This window comes from Drosophila albomicans, chromosome 3, assembly GCF_009650485.2.
Source record: "Drosophila albomicans strain 15112-1751.03 chromosome 3, ASM965048v2, whole genome shotgun sequence".
NCBI classification, from domain to species: domain Eukaryota; kingdom Metazoa; phylum Arthropoda; class Insecta; order Diptera; family Drosophilidae; genus Drosophila; species Drosophila albomicans.
Window position 1 is genome coordinate 30,780,077 of NC_047629.2, and position 9,025 is coordinate 30,789,101.

The 9,025-nt window shown below is 35.7% G+C and overlaps 1 long non-coding RNA gene across 1 annotated transcript; it reads right to left on the reverse strand.

Moving 5' to 3' along the window:
* Nucleotides 1-157: 157 nt before the first annotated feature.
* LOC127565509 (uncharacterized) lies at nt 158-1,299 on the reverse strand. The gene is made up of 3 exons (XR_007954818.1): nt 993-1,299; nt 755-931; nt 158-694 (listed from the first exon to the last, which is right to left on the reverse strand). It is a non-coding gene; the product is annotated as an uncharacterized LOC127565509 (long non-coding RNA).
* Between the last annotated feature and the right edge of the window lie 7,726 nt (nt 1,300-9,025).

Sequence of the window (9,025 nt, forward strand, 5' to 3'; positions counted from 1 at the left end):
GTCGAAAATCGGCTTTAGTATTCGATTTGTCGTTTGAAGCTGCTGCCTGGACAATGTTGTGACCGATAAGCTTGAAGGAGATTAATTGATTTGGCCGGCGGCACGGCATAAGGTGAGATGGGCGTAAGCAAGCAAATTGAGTGTGGCTTTTAAGCACTGTTTATTTTTGCCCGAAGTCGATTTCCGGCCATTGGCAAATTATGTTGACTCAATCAGCTGAAATCAGCTCGCATATTCACGTTTATTTGATTGAGTTTGTTGCTGTGACAGTTGCATATATTAAATTACTTCTACGAAATCTAAAAGGCGTTGATCTGTCACGAAATTGTAGTAAATTCCTTTGCCATAACAACAACTGTCTTCTTCATCTTCATCATCAGAGCTGTGTTGACAGTTGGCAACGGGAATGACTTCATACTTATTTATTTTCTTTTGACTTATTAAAAAAAAAAAAATAAACCCGCTTTTCGCGTCCTCAGCTTGTCGCATCACTGAGCTCTGCGGTTGCGAGATGATGAGATGAGATGTTGATGATGATGCTACTGTGGCTGCTTCAGCTTCTGCTACGTCAAGTTGTCATCAGGGCAGAGCTGGAGTGCTTATCCTTGGCTTTATTAACTTTCCCGAATGTTTTCCGCTCTGCCAGAAACTTGCTCACTTTTTGGTTTTATGGTTTTGAATTTCAATTCTATTTCTGGCCATTTCTTTGATTCGTTAGCTATTTACTTTTGAATTTTAATGTTCAGTTGCTCACTTTTGTCTTGTTATCTCGTACTGCATCAATTCGAATAATAACTTGATTTTATGCGAGCACTCGCACTCGTAGCTGTAAATTCCACTAATTAGTTGACCAAGTGCTTATCAAATATGCAAATGCCATGCATTTAATTGGCTCTGGCAAAGTGTCTTGAATTTAACAGACTGTCACCTACTATTGTTAAGTGAGTGCTATCACATTTAGTCGTGAAATTGAAATGAAAGTTTATACTTACAATTGTGAATTAAATTTAATCGAAGCCTTATTTAATTCTTAAAGCAATCCCCAAAAATATTGCACAATTTGTTAGAAAATAACATATAATACCCCTTGCAAGGCGTCTAATGCTAAATCATTTTATTTCACAATTTATATTGATGTTATGCAAAAGACAATTCGATACCCGTAAAACAATAAAGTATACTGATTTTTTTCATTTCATTTTTATGCTACGACCCTTGTTATTGGCGCACATATTTTATATCAGACTTTTCCCACAATTTGGGTTGCCAAGAAAAGAAAATTTAAACGCTTTACCTGCGTTAAACGCTCGACGAGACTAAGATTACTTTTTTCCCTTGGGTAGCATTGAGTTTAAATAAATAATTATGATTCCCTGGAATGCTTAGCTTAGTTAACTGTTTCGCAGGATCATTAACAAGGTGGCAATAATAAATGAAATACTCGTAATGCGTTTAGTTATTCATTTCTTATTTAAACGGGCATTAATATTCATTTAAGGAACGGCGCCAAGTGCCTTGACACTTAAAAGCCACAGCAACAAAAAGAACAACAAAACAAAAGAACAATAATGAATGTAGAATAACAAACGCACACAAATAAAACTCCTACCACGCAATAATAATAATGGCAAATGACAAAGGCATATAAAACATATGTGTGTGAGTGTGTAAGGCAATTTCAGTGGGGTAAAGGTTGACTGTGGCAAATAAATAAAACGATTTCAGACGCACAACCTAAATGTAAATACAAAAAACCACAAGGTGCACAAGGCGTAGGAGAGGGCGAAAGGGAGGGTGTGTTAATCGTAAATTGCGAAGAGCGACAGGCAAAAGAACAACAAGAAAAGCAGAAAGATGCCTCTAATCCACATACACACAAAATATACCTAACATACAGGCACATTCATATAAACACATTAACGATATAAAAATTGGCACTCAATAAGCATGAGGGCACTTTTGGGGCGACACACAGACACTACAGTCACACACACACACATACACAGACGAAGCACGTAGGCTGCTGCATGTGTGTGCTTCTGTGTATGTGGAGGACGTTTAATGATGGCATCGGCATTTTCTTGCTGGCTGCCAGGGCAACGGAATGAAACGGAATGGAACGGAAACGTAGAACAAACGTAAACTTCTTTGGTTTGACAGCTGGCTATGCATTTTAAATACAAGCTACAGTCGAGAGTGCTCGACTGTGAGACACCCGATGCCCAAAAGTAAGGAATTATACTTAAAATATACCACATATATAATTTAAAATACTAGAATATTCCAAAAGCTATATTTTATATATTAATATACTACTCAAAATATACTCTAAAATAACAATTTCGGTATTAGCCTAAAAATACATATCGTTAATACACTCAAAATATACTAAAATATACCAAATACTATTATTTGGTATATCGATATGCTATTATGTCAGTCAAAGCAATTAACACCATATAAAATTATTTCTTAAATACCTTTTAAAATTTGTACATCACTGCACCATGTTCAGGAATCATAAAGAATGTGATTTGTGGGGGAAAAGTGGGAGTGGCCAAAATCTAAACAAGCTTGATTTTAATTGTGCTTAATTGTGCTTGTGTAAATGTTTCTTATATGCTTTGATTTGCTGAGGACAATCTGAAGTATTCTTAGACAAAGAAATGGTCGCTGTAAATAAGTTGCCAAAGTGACCAATTAATTAGGGTTGAGGTCAAGTTAATTACGTTGACGTTAATTAAAGTCAATTCAATTGCGAAATTACGAAAGAAGTCAACAAAATGCATTATTTAAAAACCATATAAGTGACAACGTATCACTTTAAATTATTAATAGCAAATCGTTTAAGACAAACTTATTTATAATTGCATTTAATATGCATTTAACAGTAAAAGTCTTTTCATTGAATTGCATTTAACTTGTTGACAATAAATGCCTAAAAGCATTACACATTTCATGGGTTTATCTTTATGGCTGCACGTCGATGTACCACAAATTTCAATTAGGCCAATTCAATAGATTCAAATCGATAAAGTGAATTGTGCAGCCATAACACTTACGCTACATGAGAGTAATCACACGCCCCATTTGGGGCTGGCAGTCGAACAGTCACGCACAAAACCAAAAATCATCACCTGCTGACTTGCGATATATTAAGCTGAAATTACACACCGTTTGCCACGCTTGTCGCGTGGAAAGGGAGGGAATTCCTCCTCCCTTACTTACACACACACACAGATTCAGTTTATTGGCAAGCCGGAGGCTCGCACACTTCCAGCATGTCCCCCAGCTAGCCATCCAATTTATGCTGGCCTCTCGGGTTCAAGTCTATTTTAAGCATTTACAACTTTATTACCCTTCGGTCAAGTGGTCAAGTCCACAAAAGCAGCGGGCTCTGAATTTATCTTTAGCAAGCGAAAGGGATTGTAAGTTGGCTTTGTGTGGCAACCGCCAACTACCTTTTGGGAGTAATCATAGGCTGAGATGAGGGGGGAACTGACACCACGGGTGGTTTATGTGGTTTCGGTTGGAAGTGGAGGTTGAAACTTCATGTGAGCTGCGGGGATTCCCCCCACGCCACATGCCACACGCCTTGTGCGTTGTTGCCTAATTGCAGGGAAAGGGTAGACGAGTTGGTGAAACTTCAAATTCGACACCATGTCTGGTAAGACGAACAAATGCCAGCGAACGTACAACTCAAATTGCGTATACGCCTCGTGCGACAAGAGAGATTGAAGTAGCAGCTGACTGTCAGTAATTAAGAACATAGCTTAGACTGCGTTGGGCCAATTAAGTGTGGCCAAGCAAAAGCCTGGAATAATTATGAAAATGAAGTGAATCTCGTCGAAATCCCATCTAATCCTCTGAGGACGGCCACCAAAACGCGTTGATGCGTGGCAAATTCGAAGGAAATTTGCACAGATATCAAAGTGCGACACTCAAATTGATTACGTTTATTGCCTGTGCAAAACACGACAAATAAAAAAAGAAACGGCTGAATTTTCGAGAGCATATTAAAGTAGACCCACATCAAAGTCAAAGTGGCAAATGGAGGACACACGTCGACCATCAATGAAGATGGAGATTCACACACCAAAAACACACACAAACTGAATTCGTTGTTCGAATTCGCAATATTGGTAGCGTAGTAAAAAGGACATTCGCCTGGATTGTCACATAGTTACGAGTCCAACGCTTAAATGCGACAAGCATTCAAAAGATTAAAGCCAAGCGAAACAACAACATCGCTATGAAAAGCATATTGTTAAGAGTCAAAGTCCTTATCATAAGTTCAACACACATTTTCTGCGCTGCATTTAACACCAACATTCATAGAAAATTCAGCTCAGCATCACAATTTGCATACATGCGAAAATCTCTAAGCATTAAATGTCTGTACACTATGTCGGAGGTCACGCAAAATGCAGCGAAGAAACAACAAAGTCATTCAACTCGTTGGGCATTAACTCTTCACCATCTTGACATTTAATTCATGCTCGAAGCAATTCAAAATTTTCAAATTTTATTTTACCCAAAAGATGTCAATTTATTACTGTTAAGTTTGCTATGCTGTTGATGTTACTTTGAGTTTTCGAGCTTATTTTAAAGTGTTGCACACATGTTTGATAGCAGTCAAGTAACAGGAAAACTTTTACCTCTGATTTTTGGCGTTTGGTTTGCAATGAATATCTTACAGAGAGAAAAACTTTGATAAAAATCTTTTTATAACTATAACCTTTAACACACGTTAAAATCTCATGTTAATAAATTACAAAGTATAACTAAAACTAGATAAGCCGAAAATATATAAGTTGTTGCAGTCTAATTTAAAATCAAGCCGCATTCAAATTAAAAAATCTTAAACTTAAGAAATATGAACAAAATATTTAATTTATTAGTTAAATTATTTTATCATGAAGCGTATCGTATTGAAACTTTATCTCATTTGCTCAATTTAAATTTGCTTAACAAAATTTCTTGATCCATTCGTTGTCATGATTTATACGTAACTTAACGTCAATGTGGCAAACAGAACTTAATGGGAAAATTAACATACAGACAACCGAGGACGATGAAAAAGGCTCAAATTTCCTAGAAATCAAATAGGTTCCTTAATCATGCTTCTTTCATAATAGATTAAGACGCCATGACAAGAAAGATTATTTATTATATATACTATATATTTGCTAGAAGTCGAGCAAAACAACTTAACTCTCACACTTAATGTGAACTGATAAACAAATCTCGGATAGTTGTTTAATTAATTTCAAATTGGCAACCTTATTTGGGTCGCTTGTGCTTGGGTTGCTCAAATGTCTAGCATAAACTTTTCTGTGGGATTAACGAAATAATAAAGAAAATAAACCAAAATACAAAGTGAATATAAAAAGTCTGATAAAGTACATTTTGTTATTCGTTTTTTTTTTTTGCAGAGCTTACGCGCATCGTCGATTTTATTTGTTTGCTTCCAGTTGAGAGCAAGTTGTGAGGGAAACTGGTGGAAAACCCTTTTCAATCAAATTAGCTACTGCAAACGGGGATGCTCAATCATTTCTAACTACAGCTGAGCTGAGTTCGAACATGGATTCATAGAGCAAAACATAGTAGAAAGGACCAATGACTGCTGACATGTTGTTAGTTTGTTCTTCGATCTTGGTGTCAGTTGTCAATTCGATGTTGTTTGTTGTCAGTTAAAGAGTCTTGGGTTGAGTGAGTTTTAAAATTAGACCACTTCTCATCGAACAATTATATTACTCTTTATTGAGCGATTGTGATTGTGGAGAACTGATGTATAAACATCGTAAATTTAAAATTTTTCAGAAATATCTTCTTTAATTTAAGGGAATGAAACAATTCCTGTAATGTATTAAGTTTTAAATTCAAAGTTTGAATTTCAAACCAATGCAATGAAATTAAAGGGCTATTTATTAATTTTAATACCTGTTTATTTTTCAAAGCAGTCAAATGCTGTTCAAAAATGGAAAGGCAAAAGCTTTATATTCTTTTTGCTGATTTACACTTTAACTACATATTATTCCATTTAATAGAAGTTCTGCATTATTATAAGCATCGGAAAATTAAGGTAACCTTAATTAGAAATTAAAATGTTTTCTATTAAAGCTTCAAAAGTTTCAAGTGCTCAGATCAAAGTAAAACATCATTAAAGTTGCTAAAGCTGTCTTTCATTTTTATCAACGTGTAAACCAAAGTCACTTTGCGACTTTATGGTTAAGCATTCCGTATTCTCAATGTGGTTTACCCATCAAAATTTTAACTTTATATCACTTAAAAATGTTAGCACAGTGTTGCTTAAGTTTATTGGTGGTTCTTGACAATGCTTGTTTTCTCTTTCTCTCTCTCTATTTCTCTTTTAAGCGGCACTTGTCATTAAGCCAACATTCGATTCTCTAAGCCAAGGCTGTGAGTCAAGGAGGCAATATGACCTTTGGTTACTTTGTTCTCGCTGTTACTCAACGTTAAAGCCAGTAAATGACAGTTGGGTGTTTGAGCTCCCCTCATTTGTGAGTGCTTTAACTTTCGCTGCGGGAAAATATTGAGAACTGTTTCTGAAGTTATTATGTGGCGAAGATGTTAACTGCTTCGACTTGCAACTGGCAAATCATCTAGCAATATTTCACAAACAATATTTCTGTTCGGCGAACAACTGCGGCATGCTGAGAATTCCAACTTTGACAACAGACGACGGCGCTCCTTTCCTTCCCCTCTCACGTCTCTTTCGAGCACTGAAACTTTTTTAAGTTTGACCAATATTTTTTCTCTGAAGTTACTTTGGCTGCCATGCAAAATAATGACAAATTATTTTGGCCTCATTCGTCGACTAGACAGACAGATCGACTCTCCCAAGCGAATGCTTAGTACGTGGTTTATTCTCATGGTTTATGTGATTCCCCTCACAGGATTCATCGCTTGGGTGAATTTTGGTTTCCTTCTTCTCGCATTATTTTCTTTCGCTGAGTTATGACATTTTTATGGTCGCACATGTTTGCAGAAGAAGCACGTTTCATGCACCTATTAATAAACCATTCGAATATGTATTTATCTAACATGATAATTCATATAGTTTGTGGTTGGTAGCTTGAATTCTAACACCTAAATCTGCTTAAATTGCAACTGCATTTATGCGATAAAGTACTTTGTTATTTTTCTCAATTTGTCTTGAGTTTTAACTCTGTATTTATTGCTTGTAAAATCCTTTTTTTTATTTTATTCAGCACGATTTTCATTTTGCAATTCTGTCAGCATATAGTTTATTTTAAAGCCCACGCACACAAATACATTGCAAAAAATTAAAATTTTAAACATTATAAATAAATGTAATTATAATAATTTGTGTTTAGAAAAAGAAATTTCAGCAACAAACACTAATATCAAATGCGTTGACAACTAACGACTAAATACATATTTGTATATTATAATTTAATCAAGATGATCAACATTTCAGTATTTATTAATATAATTGACTTTTTCGCTCTGTGTAGACCACGTTGGAGGTCAAAGACATGTTGAGAGTACATGTTTTATGTACTCGCATCGTGTTCGGGTTGCGTTGAATAGATTGCCGCACATGAAACAAATATGAAAACAGCGGAAGATGGCATCGTGGAAAATGGGAAACAGAAGAGCTGGCAAAACAAAAACTGTCAGACAGCGCAATTTTTCGATGTAAAGCTGAAGAAAGAAATTGCGCGAATATCGTCTTAAGCCTGTCAGCGCCAGCTGCCGGCAAACAGATTAAAATATCGAAACGCGACACACACAGTAAGAGACAATCGAGGACACACATACACGGATATACGCACACATTCGCATATTGGCTGTTGGCTATTGCATACGCTTAGGCCGCAGGTGGACAAGCTCCCCTCTTGCCGCATGCAACAAGGATTCTCTTTAGCTTTTGCACCTGGAAAGTAAAAGAAGCCAGTATGTTGTCATTTGCATACTCCTCCAATTCGTCTTGGCGCTTATGTCACTTCAATGTCCATGCAATCAAATCGATGTCACTGCAGGCGGCCGTATTGAAGCATTGGGTTAAAGCTTTTTCAATTCTTTTCTGGTTTTTCCATTACAAGTTTCAACATTACAAAAATATTATGCTTGACAGAAACCTCTATTACCGAAATATTATTTTCGCCGGGCATTATCTTTGGATGGACTTTGTCGGATTGGTAATTGTCCGAGAGGTTTCATTGTAGATATTCATATTTATTCATTTTAGCATGCAATATAGATGAAAAACAATTTAAACTGGCTAACAAAATTTTTTGTATTTTAATATGGAATATATGGCGAAATAACATACTTTGCGTATACTTGATGCAAACGCAGAGAAGGAGAAGAAATCATGTTGTGAAATCGATCAACAGTAGATGTCACTAGGTCACAGTGTGCTGAAAGTAGAACCTAAGACTCATTGGTTATTTTCGATTAGAGGAGGCAGATAGCTTCGTGTACAAATTCTAAACCAACAAAAATCTACATACTAATATAATAAGTGTTGACTAGCGTGGACACTTGTGGAACTTTAAATATTTAAAAAATTTAATATTTATAAAGTTAACATATAACGATGATTTGGGCAAACTGAAATGAATTCAAAACACATTTCAATTGTAAACTGTACCTGGTTCACTGCGACCAGGGCCGCTAAACAAAAAGCAAGCAGTCCAGTGTGGCGACTGAACGCCACGACTGCTTTCCACTGCTTGTTAATGGATTGAATTTGAATATTCCGTTTAGTTCAAAAGCAAAGACGCTTTTCAAATTCTCATTTTTTTTATTTTTGTTTATTATAAAAAAAGAAACACAATTATTATGTAGAAACTTATCTAATAAAATAAGCAATACTCAAATATCACATATTTATTAAGTAAGTTGTACTAAACAAGTGTCAAGCTGTGTTTCCAAAAGCGTCAGTATATATGTTTGTAGTTGCTTATGTTTTATTATTTGTATAAACAATATACTATAAAGCGATTATTCCACAGCGAGCCTCTGAGAATTT